Source organism: Manis javanica, chromosome 2, assembly GCF_040802235.1.
Source record: "Manis javanica isolate MJ-LG chromosome 2, MJ_LKY, whole genome shotgun sequence".
Classification (NCBI taxonomy): domain Eukaryota; kingdom Metazoa; phylum Chordata; class Mammalia; order Pholidota; family Manidae; genus Manis; species Manis javanica.
The window spans coordinates 67,568,473-67,590,265 of record NC_133157.1 but is presented as its reverse complement, the minus strand read 5'-3'; the positions used below and the strand labels follow the sequence as shown (position 1 = coordinate 67,590,265).

The following is a 21,793-nucleotide window of genomic DNA, read 5'->3' as shown; positions in this document are numbered from 1 at the left end:
CACAGCCAAAGAGGCCTGTGAAAACCTCCATAGTGTTTTCCTAATAAATGTAAGAAAAAAATTCTTTATATCTATTATGGAGAAGAATTCTATCACATCCCCAGAAGGCAGAAAGGGTTTTAGTCACTTCATGTTTGAAGTAGAATTTTTTTCTTGTAATCAAAAGTGGTTTGTATGACCACTTCCAAGATGTCTATGTCCAAGTCCCCAGAACCTGGGAATATGTATTTACTTTATATGGTAAAAGGGATTTCTCAGATGGGGTTAAGTTGAGAATCTTGATACTAAGGGGAGCATCCTGCATTTTTCAGATGAGCCCAATCACATGGGCTCTTGGAGTCAGAGAACCCTTCCCAGCTGTGGTCAGAGAGAGATGTAGCATTGCTGGCTCTAAAGACGGGAGAGTCACAAGCCATGGGAAGTGGGTGGCCTCTTGAAGCTAGAAGAGGTAAAAAGCAAAACAAAAACAGAAACATATTCTCCCCTGGAGCCTCCAGAAAGGAACCCAGACCTGTCAACACCTTGATTTTAGCCCAGTGAGTCCTGTATTGGGCTTCTGACCTCCAGAATTGTGAGATAAATTTGTGTTCTTCTGAGCCACTAAATTTGTGGCAATTTGTTACAGCAGTAACAGAAAACAAATACAATAGCAAAAGTGAACTTTGCAGAGTTTTGCCCAGCAGGTTTTAAAAAGTACATGATGGTAGAAGCCACGTGAGGGAGGGAGGGAGGCTCTACTTTGCTGCTGTCTGGCGACAGTTTTCTCCCCACTGCCTACGGCACTGGCATGATGAGAGAACTCAAATTGCTTTTTTGCATATGCTCATCACACTCCTAAGTACTGTGGGAAGCAAAGATGGAAATACAAAATAGAAATAAGTGGAAAACACACTATTCCAAATGTTCATATGGGGTGACTATATTTTATAAGCTTATTATCTCATTTCTCCTGACATTTAGTAACATCTTATTTGAACGTGCCAACCTCCTCACCACTGAATTTTGTGGTGTCAGGGAAATCATGTGTTCATCTTTGAAAATAAATTATTAAAATCCAAGCAGGTCACACACATCCCAAACAGAGTGATAGTAGTAGTGGAAAAATGATAGGAGTTTCTTAAAGGAAAGATGATTAATAGAAGATAGGAGTCAGGACCGTGAGGTCTGACCCCTTGGCCTTGGGAGCAGAATCATTATTCTCCATGGAGGACACAGATTTTATTCTAGTTGCACCTTAATGTTGGAGCAATATTTGCACCTTAATATTTGAGGCTTCTGGGGTTTTGAATTAAACAGGGAAATTGCATACTCATTTTCACAGAACTGGTTTTCTAAAGTTCACCATTGGAAGCTATTGCCATTTCATTTTGCCTTCTTAAAGCTACAGGGAATACATTTTTAGTGCAATGAGATGGAATTATTATTAAAATTATAGAAAACGAATAGAATACGTCACACATATGAGAGATGACACCAGTTTTAAGGGTCAGCCTGTCTGACCAGACCAACCACTGTACAGCCACCAGCTTCCATATTTCCTGGAAAATCCCAAGGAGTCATTCACAGTTGAAGATACCTTCCCAAACCAACTCATGTACAGTGGACACCCCCTGTCCATGTGATCCTAGCCATGGAGCTCTCCGTAGCCTTGTGTGCAGTGTGAACCATGGCCCCAGTACCATGGCCACAGCTGACTGGCCTGTGCCAATGACCCAGATTAGTAAATCAGAGTCTCTTCTCTCAGAATTTAGAATTGGAGAGAAAAAGAGCGAGAGGGAGAGAAAGTAGGAGGCAGCAGAGAACCTCAGAGGGACAAATCTTTATGGGGAGTCACGGTTGTAACATTTAAACTCAAAAGCTCTTGGAAACTAGTTTTTTTTCCATCAGATGAACCACAAAAGCAGAGGAAGCTAGACTGTAGAAAGACAGAGATGAATAAAGCAGACACAGAGATGTATTCTTGAGTCTGTTTCAGGCCCTGGTTCCCACCTGCTCCTGTCAGCAGCAGCCCTGCCCTGGAGTACTCTAAGCCACCTCTTTGCTTTTTAATAAATGCAGCTTTCCTTATGCTAGTTTGCATGGCTTTCATTCACATACAAATGATGAATCATGAGGAATAAGATCTGGTGCTAAGGTGCGAGTCCACCATGGGGGGGCACACTCTGGGGGGAACATGGCCCCAATAGCCCACCGTTTCACCCGACCCTGTTAGTGCCTCACTTCAGTCCACAAATAAGGAAGCGCTAAACAGAAAAGAAGGCTGCTTTTAAATGCTTCTTCTAAAATGTAAAGAGGAGGGTCAGAGATCCCCTTGTTAGTCTCTGTTTCACTCTACTTCCCCCTACATATGTCTCAAGGGGAAATAAACCAATGAACCAACTGCTTTGGTCACTTACAAAACTGGCTAATATTAGAATAAATAAGAGCAGAAACTCTTACAGTGAGCTTAATACCACAAAGGGCTTCCACAGACCAGAATCTATGTGATGATGAATCAGTGGATTCTATCTCCAAAAATTAATATATGCATGTTCTCTCTGCCCCAAAATACACAGTCTCTCTCTTTCTCTCTGTCTCTCACATACACACATGCACACACACAAATTTCTTACTCAGTCTTAAGGACTCATGTGCCACTATGTCAATTCAGGGGTAGGAAGACATACTCTGGCAGAGAAAGGGCTGTTACACCAAATGTGATACAAAATATGACCTAATATAGGGCTAAATTATAGGAAAGGGAAACCTGGCCTAGAAAAAACTCTGAGAAGATAGAAGAAATGCAAGAACCTTGTTAAGTCAGGAGGTGCCTTATTAGCTGTTAATTTCTGGCACTGTCCCAAATAGAAAATACTCCCTGTGCATGTACAACTTCTCTACTAACTTTGGCCAGTCCTCTTAACCAACAAAAAATACCTTAACCATCCTAACAAATTCATTCTATACAAAGAAAATCTATCCTCTTGCACAATTTCAATAACATGTTGTACTTTTATAAGAAATGAAAGCAATCTGGTTTTTTAAAATGTGCCAGGAATATTTATTCTCTAGAAGAATTGAAGATTACAGATCCCAAATCTCAAATATCTTAAGTCTATGCATTCTTTGCTACATAAGCAGGAAAATAATTTATGAGGGTAGGGAATACAAAAGAGGGATCTGTATTTAACTCAAAGATATTAAAAATGGAAATCTTTTGAATTCAAAAACAGTTACTCAGTATAGGTCGAACTGTGTGAAAATGCTGAAGCATACCTACCAGGAGGTTTCTGAGTGTGGGCTTTGGAGACTGGTAGAGCTTGCTTTCTGTCCCAGCTGTGCTACTTCCCAGCTGTGCACAGTTATGTAAGCTCTCTGAGCCCCAGGTTCAGTATCTTTACAAGATAAAAACCTCCTCGGATTGTCACACCAGCTGCTCTGCCAGGTGTGAGATACCTCAGGGCCTCCCCACCCATAAAGGACAAGGAAAACCTTCAGATAATCCGGGAAACAAGGTTCTTGCATTTCTTCTGTCTTCTCAGAGTTTTTTCTAGGCCAGGTTTCCCTTTCCTATAAGTAAGCCTAAAGAACTGTCTCAAGCAAGAGGGATAGAAAGTTATTACTCAGGGATCTTCTAAAAGGAAGATCAAGAAATCCATGCATGAGACAAATTCTTCAACTCAAACTTCTCTGCAGTGTAGAACATTTTCTTTCTTTCTTTTTTCTGGCTTTCACAAGAATAACAATAATGAGTTTTTGCACTGTCTACAAAGACAAAGCAAAAGCCTTGTTCAACTGTTCTTTATCCAACCTAGATTCCAGACTTGTCAGTGCTCGTAAAGAACTTGGCTAAGGTCTTACTCTCATCTCAACCCCTGTCCCCTGCCCAGCATGACTCTCCTCCATCGCCCCCACGCCCCTTGGAGATGGAATAAGGCTCATGTAGCAGATGCCCTCTGGATGCTTCCAGTGGCTGAGTCAGCCCAGCCTGCTATGGTACAGACACACTCATCTAAGCAAGCAAAGAATTAACATCAGGAGGAGGAGGCAGCATGTCTCCAGCCTCACATAATCTCTGCAACAATCTTACACTGCACTGACCACTTCACTCACTTTGCAGGTGAGGGATCTGTGGCAAAGAAACAGAGAATAGTTTTCCCATACTCCCACATCTATCTGACTTCAGAACACCCTGTAGCCTTACCGGCCTTATAGAGAATAATTCACAAGAAGTCACTCCTGCGCTTGAGACTTTCCAGTGGTTTCATATCACATTTTCAGTGAAGTCCAAACACCTCCTCACAGCCTGCAAGATCTACTATGAACTGGCCCCTGGCTTCTTCTCTGAACCAGCCAGGCATTGGCAATCAGAAATGCTGACATAGGTTTGCTAACAGGAGCAAATCTGGTTAATATCATATCAAGTAATAAAGTGTGATGTTTGGGATGATGTTTTCTGCAGGGCAGAAATTGGTTGCTTTTACACTCTTGCTGTGGGCAAGAATTATTTGCACTGCTATCAGTTTTCTACAATATAACTTCTATCTCCATAAAGTGGTATAATCTCCATCAGCTGAAAGACAACCAAAAGTGTCACTCTATGAAATCAGCTAATCCCCAAAGCAACCACTAGACAATGCCCTGCACCCCACTAAAAGGACATTCAGTAATCTCTTTGGCATATTTCCAAGTCTTGGACAATTTTTCCTGACAGTAACTTTTCTATACCTTGGCTTTCCAAGTAGCTGGGAGAGTTAGGTCCTGCTTTTCTGCAGAGAGTCAAATCCATGGGTGAGAAGTGGTTCAAGGTAGAAAGAAGAGATTATAGGTTCTGCTGATTTGGGCAGAGATGGTATTTTCCAAGTTCACAGCTGAACACCGTGGAGTCTGTGACAGGCATTCAATAAGCATCTGTTGAATCTGTGAATGAGGGAGCACAGAGTTGAGAGGGACACACTTGGGTTTGACTAGATGACTGTGGATAAAGTGAAGTTTCCTATGGCCAGGATCCTCACCTGAACCTGCTTGATGATGTAACTGGCTGGTTTCTAGGCTACTGCTTCCACATCTGTAGTCAATAAGTTGTTATTGATGGGGTCACTATATAAAGAGCTCTGCCCAGTGCTCTGCGTGGAGGCAGAGACAAGGAGGATTACAGACCTGAAGACTGTTGAATGTAGATGTAATTCTAGTGCACAACCTATCACTGGGACAACAAGCAGGGTAATAAACCCTTTCACCCCAAGAACATTCCATTGTCAATTCCTCAGTCTCACTGAATCTACAGTGAACTTGCCAGGGGCTGAAACCCATTGGCAAGACAGTGACCTCAGCCAACTTAATTATCAGGGTCTCAGTTTCCACACTTAAAAGATGGAAATAATAACATCTACCCAGCAGGGGTTTGGTGAAGATTCAAAAATGTTTATGAAGTGACACACATGGTATCTAGCAGGTTGTAGGCCTTAAATATACAATTAGTTATTAGTTTATATATATGGGTGATCACTTACTCTACCCATATAGACAATCAAATATCTCCTGCAGTGGGTGAATTGTCAGTTATAAATTCTCCCTTGTTGTTATCCTTATAATCAAAATCAAAAGCAAGATAGGAAAATAATCAGCAAATTCTTAGCAACAAAAGAAACCAACTGTTTTCTTTACAAAAATGTCCTTTGGTACAGTGAGTCACCAGCTCAACAGCCATCAAAGCCACAGCCAATTCTTTCCCTTCTACTCTCTGCTTCCACATTATTTTGAAGCAAAACCTAGACGTTACAAGAGAAGAACAACTTTTTTCTTCTATCCTCTTGGGTTCAGTGGCTGGTGGGGGCAGCGGGTATGCTGTACATTAAACTGACAACAGACAGATTAATGGGAGAGAAAGCCTATACATTTACTGATTTTCAATTTTATGTGCATTGAGAAATCACAGATGGGAGAGAATACCCAAAAGAGTGGTGAGATTTGAGAGCTTATATACCATCCCAATAAGGAAAAAAAAGCATGGGGTGGACAGAAAGACACTTCTGGGAGAACAAATGACTTCTTAGAAGTGGCGGGGGAAAAGTATTTATGGAAACAAGAATGAGTTTTTAGAAAGATAAATGTGCCCTTAGGAGACTAGATGGGAGAGATGATGGTTTGTGACAATGTCTATCTGGGTGTGGAGTTGACTTCCCTCCCAGCAGAGAAATTAGAGTTGCTACTGGGGAGGGGGTTTATGACAATTGAGTTATTTTAAGAGGCACTGCTTTCAGGCAGATAAGGAATTTCAGGAACTCAAATGCCTTCAGCTAAAAATAATTCTTATGACAAAGGGGGCATATTTTGGGGTGGTGTATCCTAATCTATCATATCACTTGAACATCATATCATTGTATCCACAGATAAAATTAGCTGATTTTTAAAAGCAGCTCTTTTACGTAAAGGAGGCCCTAGGCAGACAGGAACTGTCTAAAGGAGAAAGGAGAGGAGGCACCCCCAGGAGAGGCACTCCAGTGCTGGTCAGTGCAGTTGATGGTCAGTGAGGAGGCTCAGAACATGCCCCCACCTCCCCACAATATGGCCTCTTGGTACGTTGAATATTTTGAGCTGAAAGCAGAGGCAGGAAGGTCTCTCTGACCTTCCCCTGCCCTTCATCCCTGAAGCACATCTTAAGACCCTCCTGTGGGAAGTGCCAGCCCTGCCCCCGAGGAAAGGGGCAAGTGCATCTCCGAGACAGAGGGACCCAGAGAGGGACACATGTGAGTGCACAGGCCTTGCTAGGTGTTCCCGTGTACTAGCCTTACCTCGTACTCCTTAACCTGTCATATTCCTCCATGACTGTGCACTTGTCATCACACCTGGCATAAAATCCTCAAACCTAACATCAAAATAAAAACTACTTGAGTTTTTTTCAGTCTTCATTTCCGTATGAGGGCTCCTGTGTCATGTAACATTTATATTAAATTAACTTGCACACTTTTCTCCTGTTAATCTGTCTTTCCCAGTTTAATTTTCAGGCCTAGCCAGGGACCTTAAGAGAATCAAGGAAAACTTTCATCCCGTACATAAGCCTAGGATTTCACTGAGACTTTATTCATCTCAAGCTCAGGCAGTAAATTAAGTGTTCTTTCTGGCCATTTAATTGGAAGATAGATCTGTGTCTGACAGGCCACTTTTATCTTTCTCCTAATTCTTCCGGAAGGCTGACCTCTTCCAGAAAGTATGATTTGAGTCACTAAATGCTGGGGGCAGGGTCCTCCACAGGATGTGCACTGGGGAGTTACCCCAGCCTAGTCGCCAGGGTAAGTGAAAGGTAGCTAGTGACTACAGCTGTTCCTGAGGCCAGAGAACACTCGGAGACTTGTGTCTTAGAGGTGAAGCTACCTCGGGGAGAGTTGAGAGACCATATGCGGAGACTTGTGTCTTAGAGGGTAAGCTACCTCGGGGAGAGTTGAGAGACCATATGCGTGAGATCCTAGGCGGAGGGATATAGCAAGGACGTTTTAGGGAATTGTTGGAGTCTGGGCAGTGGGGGGGGGGGGGTGCTGACCCCAACAGCTGGGTTGTGAAGAAGGGTGGGTCAAACTCAGCATGATCTTGAAGAGTTAGGGCTTAGATTGTGTAAGAGTCAAATACAAGTTAAAAATAAGAGGCTTAATTCTCCCTGTTGAAAATCAGGAAAGAGACTCCCCAACTTCCCACCCTTCACCCCTGACTCTGCTTTCCTTCTCTATTCTTTTCAAACATATGTAAACCTTTTAATGGTTAAATAAGCCTCTTGCCAGTCTCACAACTCAGGAAAACTTCCTCAAGGACCTGGCAGCCATCTCTTTGGAATGTAATGGTTAGGAAAAATAATGCCCACCCTGCAGTGTCCTGGGAGGAGATGGGTCTAACTTGTCCCCTAACTGCAAAAGTGACACCGATCTGATGTGCCACCACTCAGCTATAAAAAAGAGTGAGATTTCCCCTCTGTCTTTGCCATCCCTTCGTGGGCTGCCTGTGAGGCATATCATATTCTGGTTTAATGCTTTATTCAATATTAAAATTGTTTTCTTTCTCTTCCACCTTTGGGGAGAGGTTTTGTAGTTTGGGAGATTTTATTTTTAATTATCTTTTCCCAGAAATTGCTTGAAACCCAGAGAAAGGAATGAACTTGGGGTCTAAGTGCTTTCCCAAAGGCCGTGGAAATGGGAAAAATTAGCTCAGATTTTGACTGGAAAGTGAAAACAAGCCAGATAAGAGCAGTGAGGAAAAAATAGCACGGCAGCTAAAAACCATATTTTGGTCTTAGACAGCCCTAAAGTTCAGATCTAGTTTTACCACTTACTAGCTAGGCAAGTTACTGTCTCTGAATCTGTAAAATTATCTGTAAAATCAGCATAAATAGCATCTACCCTGGAGAGGTTTCATGAAGGTAAGAAAATGCAATCAAGGCACTTAGGTCACACCTCCTGCATGGGGTGAGCTCAGTAATCCTTAGCTATTCAAAATGTATAAGTCTTAGCTATTTATACTAATTTCTAGATGTTATTATAAAAATCTGAATTATGTTTAAATAAGTGCTGAACTACTTTTGGAAACTAATAAATGTTTAACTATAACCCAATGATTTGTATATGGTTCTAAGATTACCTGGCCCTGCAATGAATCGCACTGGGTCATGGAAGAAATAGGAGCAGAGATGCAGAGGATCATGGACTAGGATTTGACAGAATCATTTTTGGAGATTTTTTTATGACCCGATTGATTCCCTAGATGGAAGCAGAAGAAAAATATCCATGCATTGTAAAATATGCACACACAAAAAAGGCCAGTTTGCAGGCATCGTAGGCTCAGGTTTGTCACATACTTACGTAGGGAAGGAAAAAAATATTTTCCTTCTACCCTGGTTGAGGGCCCCTTCCTTTCCTGGCTGGGGCCCCTGTTATGAAAGATAGGAACAAGAGAAGAAATGAGCAGAAGTCCATTAAGGAATGAGTATATCTCTGATACACATGGGAGAACCTCAAGGATGAGTAAACTCCAGGACTTGGCTAGAACTTGCACTTACCTACCATCTTCAGCTAAAACACTCTTTGAAGAATGGTATGGGGAAGGTGAATTAGGGAAAAATGACCAGGAGAACTATTGTAAACAAGAGTGAGTTTTGTTATGCAGCTTTAAAATTTGTTTTGCAGATATACGTGACTTCTCTAAAAAGTGTCTCTCAGGATTTAGAATATCTTTCTCTTCCTGGGACAGAGAAGGAGACACTCTTACAAATGGTAATTTCCTTTATAAATGTAAATTTCCCTTACAAAAGCAAACTTCTACTCTGTGCTCAGAGCATCTTTTGTGTCTGCTGCTTCTCAAAACAATCCTTATGCAAAAAAAAGCATATTTAAGGTAGCATACTCTGGTCTCCTACAGTCATATTTTGGAGTGGCATATTCTGGCCCCCTGTGGCTTCCTTTCCATGGTCAGCTGACAGAACAGCAGGAGCACTTTGTGAACTGCACTGTGATGACCATTGCCCCCAGGCCATCTACATCAGTATGTATGGACCCTTAACTGTGCAAGGGCCCTCCCCTTTAGAGGTATGTGCCAGATCAGCCATGAGATAATTCAGTGCCATTCTCAAATATAACTGACATTCCTAATCATTTCTGAAATGATGATTTTTTTGGGGTTTTTTTTGTTTTTGCATGTTAAACAGACATTGTTTCTTGGCACTCTCTCCTAAGTGCTCCAAAGTCAGTATTGGAAAATGTTGACTACAGAACCATAGAAACCTCACTGGGAAGTCAGAACACCTGGAGAAAATGCTCAGAGCATTTGTCCGAGAGTCCAAGAGTTGGTGAAAGAAACTTCACGCCCTGATGGGTTTCTCTGCAGTCAAGGAGCCTGCTTTCAAAGCCAGCTTTGTAAGGAGGCCATAGCTCTGGGACTGCGCCTGCCAGGCCAACTTCCAGGCCCAGAACTGAGGGAGTTCCAAGTCTGACCCCAGCTGGGAAAGAAGAATGTGCTAGGGGAAAATCTGGGAAGAAGAAAGAGGCAACTCAATAAACTGCCTGCCACATAAAACACAGATAGTTTTAGAGATAGGGAGGAAGTGTAGTTTTTCAGATCCAGAAATAGTGATTTCAAGTGTGATCATCATAAGGGATCTGTTTCAAAGTTGGAGGACTGATCCTCCACTCCCAAGAATTCTGCAAGGAGCGTATGTGCACAGATGTCACACACATCTGTTCTGAACTAAATTGACATGTTCAATGGGGGAACAAAATTTTAGGGCCTCAAAAATAGCACCAGGATAAAGGAGGTATTCAAAAGGGTATTTTTAAATGCCTGGGGTTGGAATTCTGAACTGAGGCCTAAAAGAAGGTCTGGTGCTCGCTAAATAGCTCAGTTCTGTGTTAACTGTGAATCTTAATGGAATTCAAGTGGATGATCAATAGATACAATTTATTGTCACTTTAACCTTAGATTCAAAATGATAACCATTGTTCTAATCATACATGATGCAACTGATAAAAAGAACTTCATTTAATGATGGATTTGTAGAGACTGATGTTAAAAAACAATTAAAGAATGCAATTTAGGTGAAAAAAGAAACTTCATTTAATACTTCATGAACTGCAAAATGGGATGGAAGGCAGGAAATTTTTATGGGATAAAGGGTAAAGAACAAGGAAGAGAGAAACAGGGAATATCTGATTGTCTGGGGCCACATAGTCAACTTTGTTGAGGGTGAGACGGAGCAAAGAAATAAGCATAAGGCCCAAAGTTGGGGTTTGGGTGACTGACTATACAATTTTGGTCAAGTGAAGCATTTACAGGGACACAAAAACTATCTAAGTTTTGGTTTGCTGACATGGCACCCTGGACAGGAACGTCTCCGTCTTGGGTCTGAAACTTATTTTAATACTGGGCATGTGCCCTCCACAATACAGAATTGGACAATATTTTTCAATTAATGACAAAATTTACCAACGCTGACCTAGACTTATTATACTTGCAACATTTTTTTTCCAACAGAATATGAATATGCAAATTCTGATGAGCACAAATTGGCTTTTTCTATATTCTAAATAAGTGCCAGCCACCATGTCCATGACAAAATGTCCAAGAGCTGATTCTCTTTTAGGATCAAATGTGTTTTCTGATGGATATGATGATGTGAACCCACGGAGTAGAAAACTCTGTTGAAGGTCCAAGGGCTTTACAAGCTCCTTCAAAGGCAACACAAGCTCTCTCACCAAACTAATAGTAGTAACAAACCAACAGTTATTCAAGGGTATTATTATTATTGTATTATATTATTAAAATCTTACTCTCACCTTGCTTTCCTTTAATTATTTTGATGCCCTTCTTTTACTTCATGAATGAAGGTTTCCGCCAGATTTTTCCATAAGTCATCCCCTAAGCTTTCAAACTTTCAAAACATTTTCAAACTTCTGAGCAGTGTTTTGCTCTCATGGCTTCTCAGTAAAGATTAATGAGATTTCAAAGATGTATATCACTCATTCTATTCATTTGAAACCACATTACCTTTTCATTTATAAGTATTTTGGCCTTTACTATTTTGCTCACAGTAAAGGTACCACTATTTAATAATACACATTTGAAACTATTAATATATATTGGTGTATTTTAAATCCCAGAAAGATGATAGACACACTTAAGAGGAATTACTAAAGCAATAACTTGATATCAGTTTATACCAATATCCATACAGGTTTTGAGTCATATTCTTACGGTTTATAGATTCAACTGAGTTCTAGTGGATTATGACCGATGAGTTTGAGGACATTCCAGGCAGAGGGGAAAACTTGAGCAAGGATTTAGAAGCAGGAATGTGCAAAGTATATTTAAGGAAGAGAATGTTTTCCAGGTTGGCTAAATCCTGCAGTAGCTATAGGGCAATTACAGCATGAGATAAGGCTGAAAGGAGATGTTCAGAGCATAATTCAAGGGCTGAAAACCAGACAAGATATCTGCACATGATTCTAAAGGCAATGAGGACATGGTGAATATTTTCAGGCACGGACCTTGCATGATTCCAGCCAGACTTAGAGTAGCAGAGTAGTGGCATGTAGAAGAAAATAGGGGAGTTCAGGGAGGGGAGGGGACCGGAGCCAAGACTGGAGTTCAGGGGGCCCACTTAGAGCCATTTCTGCTTGGTTGGCCCCAGGCTTCTCCAACCTAAGATCGCCAAGTCAGAGCTCCTCACTTTTTCCTACCAAATATACTCCCCCCTTAATCTTCCCCATCTCAATAAATGGCACCACCATCCATGCAGTTTGCAGTCAGAAACTTCTCCTACCCCCACATGTGACCCATCAGGAAGTCCTGACAGCACTACTCTAAAAGAACATACCTTGTCCGACCATTTCTCTCCATTTTCCCTGCCAACAGCAAGTCGAGGGCACCGTAACCTTTACCGGGACAACTGCAAGAACATCCCGGGTGCTGTTCTTCTGAGAAGTTCACATTCTCAAGATGGCTCCCAGGGATCTGTTCAAAGTGTCTATTAGATCATACCACTCTTCGGTTTACAACCCTCCAATGGTTGCCTATTGTATTTAGAACAAAATCCAAACTTCTAATCTTAGCCTACAAGGTCCCACATATTCTGTCCTCTGCTTAACCCTCATATTTAATCTCTCTCCTCCTCTTATTCATGACGCACTTAGTCTTTTGGTCACCGGAACATACAAGGCTCATTTCCACCTCAGGATCCCTGTCGTTTCTGGGTACCAGTAGTATAACTGACATCAAAAAGTCAGTGGAGTAACAGCTAGGTCCCATTCTTTCAATGTAAAATTTTATAGGACAGGGATGATAGCTCATTCATTAAATCTATACATAGCTTTCTAACAGCCACATGTAAAGATTTTTGGTCTGTGGTTGCAGAAGCTATTGCAGACATTGACTGTAATAAACACAGTTATCTTGTGGAGAGCCCCCAAATAGGAGACTCTCCTAGCTCATGTCCTCCCCTTGACTCTTTGGGGGAACATCTGGCAGACACAAACCAGAATAGGAAAGGTGGTAGTGGGAAAGGGAGGGAAGAGTGAGATTTTTTTCTTGAACTTCTGCCTCAAGGCTGCGTGGACCCCTCCCACCCCCACCGCACCACTGTTCCCTTTGCCATGCAATGTCCCTGGTACCTTGGTTCATTTAAATGTACAAAGCTTCTATTACTTGTTATTTTAAAATAATACATGCTCTCAAACATTTAAAATCTCCTCTTTTTCCTGTCAGATCTTCTTCAAATCACATCCCCAACTAAACTCATATTATATATTTTTTATTATATATATATTCAAAACATTTTATGTGCATATATGCACCAGCCACTAATAAAAGATTATTCCAAAACTGTGTGGCCTAAAACGCTCTTCTTTTTTTAAGCTCAGGGAGTCTATAGTTTAGGACTCCACATCCCACAGCAGCATGATGTCAGCTTCTCCTGCTTCCCAGTGTCTTGGGCTCAGCTGGTTGGTCAGGAAGACTTTCTGACTTGATGCCAGTGACCGAAACCATCTAAAGTTTCACACACTCACATTCTGGGGCCTGATAGGACTTGAAAATTAGGCCTGCTGACTGAACTGATCCATCTGCTGGAAAAAACCTAAGCTAAGACAATAGGAACAGAGGTGGGGCTGTACCCCAGGCACAAGGAACAGCATCCACGCACCAAGTTCCCCTGGTCTAAGCGAGCACAGTATATTAAAGGTAGTGAGAGAAAGCCAGTGAGGCTAGACACACACACACACACACACACACACACACACACACACACACACACACACACACACACACAGAAAGAAAGAGAGGAGTTCTAGGTGAGCAGCTGGGTCCCATATACCCTTACAGCCCAGTTTTAAATTTGTGTTTTACCTTAAGAGCAGTGAGGAGCCAGTGAAAGTCTCAAGCAAGTGGGTGAGGCACTGGGGTCAGGGCTTCAGTGTATCTTCTTTGGAGAGACACAATTCTACCAGTTACAGGTGCTGACAGCATCCCACTGCTGCTAGTACTTTGGTGTTCCACCATCTCTTGTAGGTATCTGGAACTTTCCCACCCTCTATAAATGATCCCTTCTCTAAGGTCTCTTAGGTCAAACCCTTCAAGGGTTTGCTCTGAGGGTTGCTCTGGGACCTGGACTCATACATCCATTTTAAGACCTATTTAATAAGTAAAATGGACAGGATGTGGGGATGGGTTGCATGAGCGGGAAATGGTAATGAGGGAAAGGGAAGTGTCAGATAACTGCCAAGTTTCTGTCTTGTGTAATCCATGGACATTGTGCCTTTCACTGAGATCAGGCATGCATAGAAGGACCACTGCAAAGGAGACAGTGATTTGTCTTAAGACATACAAAGAATATATAAGCCAAAAAAACAAACCAACCAACCCTGAATTTCTATGCATTATAGAGTTTATATGCTCTGGACTTATAAAGTTAGCATGGATTTAAATCCTGGCTCTTCCACTTACTAGTTGAGACACTTAGGACCAAAGGCTTCATCTTTTTATTCCTCATTCTGCCCATTTTTATTTGTTAAATAGATATAACATCTGTCTCATAATGTTGCTATAAGGATTGATGAGATGAGCCATATAAAACACTTTGCAAAGTGTCTGACATTTACTAAGGGGACAATAAAGGCTGGTATTAGCCAGTATTACTTTTACACACTTAGTTTCCATCTGGAGAAAGTATCACTTTAAGTTTTGAAATTATCCTTCTGAATGTGGTCTAATTCCTATTTTCCACTGAAATTTTAAAACTATTTTAAATGCAGTCCAGGAGGAAATAAAGTTGCTAGCAGGCTTATACTTCTAAAGCTTTCTCCTTTCCAATAGGTTTGGAGTTCAGTAAGCCCATTTCAAACAATCTCTAACTTTGACGCTGGATATCAATTGAAGATGTGGGTAAATTTCAAAGCACTCTAGATATTTTGGGATGTCAAGAGGGCTTTGGAAAATTATATTGTCTGACCTCTAATTTTCGGATGAGGAAATTAGGAGCTGAGAGGTTAAATGAGTCATCTGAGGCCACACAACTGCAGGCAGAATTGAGACTAAAATCCAGGCCTGTGACTCATAAACGGCCCTTTCATCTCCAACATGGCAACCTCCAGCAAAACAGTCCAGACAAATGTTTATTGCATGGATTTTAAAATTTATATAATGAACCCAACCCTTCTCTAAAGAAAAATACAAGTTAAAATGAGGAATGAGGGACCAAAGTAGGAGTTCAAAACATTATTAGTTTTTAAAAATCCACTGAAACAGTTCTTTTTGAAAAACAGATAATGATTTAACTGGCTTTTTAAACTTTCATAATTGTATGCTCTTAGCAAGGTGTTTAACTACTTTGGCGCATGTAAACAGATTTTTTTTTTCACACTCCTGAACTATGAGTTGCTACTTTTCAGGTTTTATTTTGAAGACTTGGTGATTTTTTTTGCCTGTGACAGTCAGTTAACTTAATACTGTGTTCAAGGTTATATGTCCTGATGAGATTCTATTTTAAAGAATTCTGACTCAATAAACCAATGGAATATTGAGGAGATGGGTAGACCTTTTTATAATCAACCTGGTTTGGGAGACTGAGTTAAAAAAATCTAAACATCACACTTGGGCCAATCATATTAATATTTGTATGTAATTATGTGGAACCACATAAATCAGCTTTCCTACTTAGAAAAGATAGATAGAAAAGCCAGAGATATAGTTTATTTCTCTTTATCATCTTTTCTAGTATAGGAAAGAGGAGGTAATGGAAAAAGAAAACCTTCAAAGCAAAACTGGAGAAAAAATTTAAAAACACACTTGCTGGTGTTGGAAGAGAGGGATATAATTTTTTTATATTGGAAAAAAAAGTATGTTGGAAAAAAAAGTAGTATTTTAGAGAAAAGCCAATCTAACTGAAGTCAATTATGTTGAAAGGATTCTGAAAGACTTGGTATCCATAGTAACTGAGACATCACTACACTTACTCTTTCTAGCCATAATGAGGGGAATAAACAGCCAAACAGCTTGCTATTTCCTGATATCATTACCATAGCTAATAAATGACTATTAAATGAGACATCTTAACAAACTCTACTGATATTTTACTTTTGAAACAGGACACCTCCAAAAAGAATAAGAAAATGTTACCAAAACACAGGAAAGAAAAATCAGCTCACAAGAGAGAATTGCAATAGCACATCCAAGGAGGGAAGAAATTGCTCTCTGAATCTAGCCCCAGGCTAGCTGCTGTCCAAGGCAGAAAAGCACGTTTTAGGCTCTTGCCAAACTGCAGGTCACCTGGTCCTCCATCCATGCAGACTTTGTTGGTTGAAAGGGAGTCCAGATGTAGTCAGGACAACCTCAAACAGCCCAACGCTTTCCTAACCAGAATGTCCAACCAGTGGCAAATGTGTACCTTTTGCATATACAGCTGATTATTGTTACAGGATAATAACTTTTTATTCTTTCATCAAGCATTTGCTGCACATCTATATGAGCCAATCACTGTGTAAAGTTCTGAGGATGTTAGATGTGAATAAGACAAGCCTGACTGACAAGAAGTTCTCATCTTGCATAGAATCAAGACATATCAAATTTTCTTTTGACAGCAGAAAATGATAATTAATATCCACGTATGATGGGCACATTGTTACATAATCCCCTGAGGATCATCACAGTTTCTTGCAAACAAGTGACACAAAATAAATGTTGACTGAATATAACAACTCAAGGAAATGATCAGGATGAAGCTAAGGAACAATATCAAAACAATCTATAGCAGCATGGTTTTTCAAAACACAAAGCCTCAAGTTTGAGTTGATGAAATAAGTGCAATTTAAAAATGGTTATAAATAAAGATAAACATATTAAAAGTTTTCAGAACAATAAGTGCTAAAGCTGGGACTCGAGTCCATGTAGTTTGGCTCCAGAGATTTTTGTGCTTAACTACTACCCTATGCCACGTCTGAGAGCAAAGCAGAGCAGGAAAGGAGGACAGATGTGAAATTCTTACTATAGCCACAGTGATTTAAAAGAAAACCAGTTCAAAAGTACAAACCGCAAAGCTTTAGAAGCTAAACACACTGTTTGAACAACATCTATTCATTCATTCATTTAATTTTTTATGCCTCCCCAAGCGAGGCATTCTTCTGGACACTAGAATTCACCTGTGAGAATACATTCAGCCCTTGCTTTCATGGTTTATTTTCTCCATAAGACTGGCTACCTCCAAAAAGACCCTATGATGTACTTATTTATCAAAGCTTATGATTATTTTCTGTCTCCTCTTAACAGAATGTAAGTTCCATGAGGACATAACATGTTGTGTTTGTTCTCTGAGAAAAATTGTCCCTAAAAGAGTCATTGGAATGTTGCTTCACAGTAACTTTTATTTTTGGTTCCCTCAATTCCATATGAATTTTAGAATTAGCTTGTCAATGTCTACAAAGAAATCAGCTTAGATTCTGATAGAATTGTGTTAAATCTGTAAATCAATCTGGGGAGTATTGCCATCTTAAAGTAAGTTTACTGATCCATAAACAGCAGATGGTTTTCTATTTATTTAAATATTCTTTAATTTCTTTTGACAGTGTTTTGAATTTAATCCTGTACTTCTTCTGTTTCTGATTTTTTTTTTTATGGTACTGTGAGTGGAATTATTTTCTTAATTTCATTTTTGGATTATTCATTACAAAGTGTATAAGAATGCAACTGATGTGTACCCTGCAAACTTGTTCATTAGTTCCAATAATTTTTAGTGGATTCCTTTCTATACACAAGATCATGTTATCTGCAATTAGAGGTAGTTTTACATCTTCCTTTCCAATCAGAATGCCTTTTATTTATTTTATTTTTTGAAATTGTTTTGACTAATTGCCCTTGCTAGAATCTCTAGTACAAGTTGAATAGAAGCAGTGAGAGTAGAATCCTTGTCTTGGTCTTGATCTTAAAGAGAAAGTATCCACTCTTTCATCAGTAAGTATGATTAGCCATGAGGTTTTTGTAGATGCTCTTTTTTTAGGTTGAGGAGATTTCCTTCTATTCTCATTTGTTGAATGTTTTTATTATTAAATTTTGTCAAGTGCTTTTTCTGCATCAATTGAGATGATTGTGTGACTTTTGTATTTTTAGTCTAGTAATATGATCTATTACATTAGTTGATTTTCAGTTGCTGAACCAACCACACATTACTGGATAATTTTTGCTTGGTCATGGCAATAACTCTTTTTTATGCATCTGGATTCTGTTTGCTAATATTTGTTGAGGATTTGGGGGGCCTATATTCATAAGAAATTGGCCTGTACTCTTCTTGTAACTCTCTCTGGTTTTGATGCCAGGGTAATACTGGCCTCATAAAAGAGTGGTTTCTCTGTGATCTTTGGTTTGCTTAATCTCTACCTGTCTTCGAATTTGCTAGTTCTTTCTTCTGCCAATTCAAATCTACTGTGGAACACTTCTAGTGAGTTTTTTACCTCAATTATTGAATGTTTCAACTTCAGATTTTCCATTTGATGCTTTTTTTCTTTATAATAACTTCTACCACTTTGTTGATATTCTCTATCTGATTCAACATTGTCATCACACCTACCTTTACTTTTCATTTAGTTCTGTGAACTTAACGGTTATTTTGAAGTATTTTTCTATTAAATCTGACCTTCAGTCACCCTCATAGGCTGTGTGTATTGCCTGCTTTTTTTTTTCCTGTGTATTCATTGTTGGGGAGTAATAATTTTCTTGTGCCCTTCAAGGTTCTTCTAGCTGATCTAAGAATCAAGCTGATATGAGACAGATAAACAGGAAAAAAAAAAACCCAAAGCATAATTACATACATGTGGAGAATCCATAGACATGAGATTCCAAAGACGGTCAGGGCCAGTGAGGTATATATATTTGAACAAAGTAGGGGGTGGGTAGGAAAGGAAGACAGTTCACAAGTATAAAGGAGTAAATGGTTGGTAAACAAATGCTTGATGGGCCACATGGAAACAATGAGGCACAAAGAGGAATTTTAACAGAATTTGCCACATTCCTCCCTGTTTACCACACCTAGTTCATACTCTGATGTAGTTATCTATGAGGATAGTTCTCTTCTTGGAGCAGTTACTTCATCTAAATTCTTTTTACGCAGCTGAGGGGGGAAGATCAAAGTTTCCTTCTGAGTCTTCTGAGCTTTGGTCACTTTCAGCTTGATGTAATCCACATTCTCAATGGTATATCTCGGGGTGGCCTGCCCTTGGCCCCTGCAGGGTTACTTTTGCACACCTCATAATTGTTTGTTGGAAACCATGGATTTCAGATAGCATATTGCAGCAGTTCTGGATACTGGACTCCCCTCTCTGAGGCTGTTATTGTCATTTGCTTTTATAAATAATCAACTTGTTGGATGATTCTACTGAAATCTATTTTCTCCTCCCTACCTCCATAAAGTCAAGCCTCTAATGTTGCTCCTCAGCAAAGCAGGCTTTTGGGTACGCCCTCAGGAACTCTGGGAAGACAGTGGCATTTCTAGGCTCTCCTTTCTTCTTTCCCTGACCATGCTCACTGTTAAACCCCACTAACTGCCAGCAGGTCTCTGTATTGTGTTTCACAATATCCTTGGTCATAAATAGTTCTACAGACTAATCCAATCAAATTATGGCTCCTTTGAAGGAATGGTTTCTGATGTTTGATATTTGTTCTCACAAAAAAGTGTTTGATATTTATTCTCACCACAGGAGCCCTCCTCCCAACTCTCTGGCAAAGGGATCAGCCTATAGTCTAGGCTCGATCTTCATTAGATCCCCAGTTGCATTGTGGCACTACCGCCACAGACCTCGCAAGTACCCTTTGACTCGTACTTCTCCAAGGTCTGTTGTGAATGAAGTCAGTTCCCTTCAGAAGAGATTGAGAGCTATCATTTTATGGTCTGCTTCTCCCTTCAGGCAAAAATCTCTGAATCAGGGCTCTGAAACTTGGGGTGGGGACAAAGGCATGTTTCCCTTTGAGTGACACCTGTGCTCTAGGAGCTGAGTGCTTGGTAGATGGGGAAGGCAGCAGCCTGAGCTTGCCTCTGCTAGCATGGAGCCATAACCTCCCAAGCTGGGGTAAGGGTGATTCGGCCCCAGTACTCTTGGCATGCCATGCCCAAGGTTCTATCTCCATTCCATGAGTGGGGCTCAGGAGAAGGGCACCCTCATTTATTGATTACACTCACCCAGGACAGCCTCAGCAACAGATAGCTGGGGGCAGGATGAGAAATGCCCAAGTCCTGTTTTTCCTGGAGAGGAAGCCCTCCACCTAGGAGCTGGGAATGGAGAAGGAAAGAACATCTTGGTTCAGCTACCACAGACTCATATTTTTTAGCAATTTTTTTTTGAATACATGTTTCTTCATTTGCTGTTTGCCTCAGGACCATTTCCAGAGACTTTACATTAAAAAAAAATAATTTTCACCAGTTTCTCTGAGAAGCAAGTCAGCAGAGGTCCTCTGCTAGAAGTCCAGCAACTCTTCATTTTAATGGGTTTATTCATTGCTATGGAGATGGAGAACAGCTATGGAGAATATGCTGTCCACTTGTTAATGCCAAATAGGTTTGTATTGCAACTACTAGCATGGTGTGAGATCCCCAATTAATAGTGAGAAGATGCTTATGGTGAAACCACGTTTTGCTCTGGTGAGATCACAGACACCAAAAGAAAACAGCTCATAGAAAATGTGGGTTTGTCAATGATTGGATGAACACTGTACAGTAACACAAAACATCTAAAACTCAACCTGTTGTACAGGCTTTGAAGAAGCTGCAAACCAACTAGTCTTTTTATCTTTCAGGAAATGCCTGGAAAACAGGATTTTAATTCAAGCTCAGCCTGATTTCTGGGTTATACAGAAGAAGAAACATCAGTGATATAAAACAGGAAACAGTTGATTACATCTCATCTGAATTTTAAAAGCTAAATGCTTGGAAAGCTCTAGTCATTTGCAATAATCACGTTTACATCTACTTGATGAAAATAAGGTACTACTAAACCTCAGAATGATTCTCAGTTCTAGAAGGTATTTCACACTAAAGTCTTCAGTGAGGTGCTGAGTGAAGCACCTGCTGTTACATCATGAATATTAAGAACACAGAGTCCTTTTGTTGCATCTGCACCTTTTCTTTGATGCTGACACCCAGAACCCAAGAACTACCAATGGGTTTGAAATAGAACAGCCAATGTGCTCTGAAGCTGTGTCAGTAGAAAGAGAGATGTGGTGTGCTCAGATACATATTATTTGACTTTTGCCTCTAGGGGATATTCCCTCCTCAATGGACTTAAAAAGTCATTTACATAATGCTTTTATATCTTCTCAGCATAAGATGTGGGAACAGCAGGGCCTGACATTTAGTTTATTAGGTTGGAACTGAGATTTCAGGTGTCTGTGGTTACCAAAGAGACACACTCTACCCAGAGAACAGCTTCTTCACATCTGCATGTCCAGAGCTAGCATGAAATGGTATTTAGTTGGGTCTCATTTTGTAAATCCCTTTTTGAGTCCTTTCTTAGAATTTATAAACATTATGTTATCTTTCCTTGCAAATACAATTCAAGTAATAACACTGTAAGTGAACACATTTATGTGCTCATTATGTACCAGGATCTCTTCTAATGGCTTCATGTATATTAATTCATTAATCATCACAGCAACCTCATGAGGAATGTGAAGCACGAAGAGGTTAAGCAGTTTTTCCAAGGAAACACAGCCAAGTAGAAGTAGATATGCAAATGTGCTTTCCGAGGAATCAAGATTCTGACATTTCCATTCAAAAGCAACCTTACATCTTTCACTAGGATAATCC

General features: G+C 40.2%; 1 long non-coding RNA gene across 1 annotated transcript in view; it reads right to left on the bottom strand.

The window, feature by feature from the left end:
• LOC118967068 (uncharacterized) overlaps window positions 1–14,115 on the bottom strand; it is a 70,041-nt gene extending 55,926 nt beyond the window's left edge. Inside the window, exon 1 of the long non-coding RNA XR_012127749.1 lies at window positions 13,858–14,115. This is a non-coding gene — a long non-coding RNA (uncharacterized lncRNA). The remainder of the gene's footprint in view (window positions 1–13,857) is intronic.
• Between the last annotated feature and the right edge of the window lie 7,678 nt (window positions 14,116–21,793).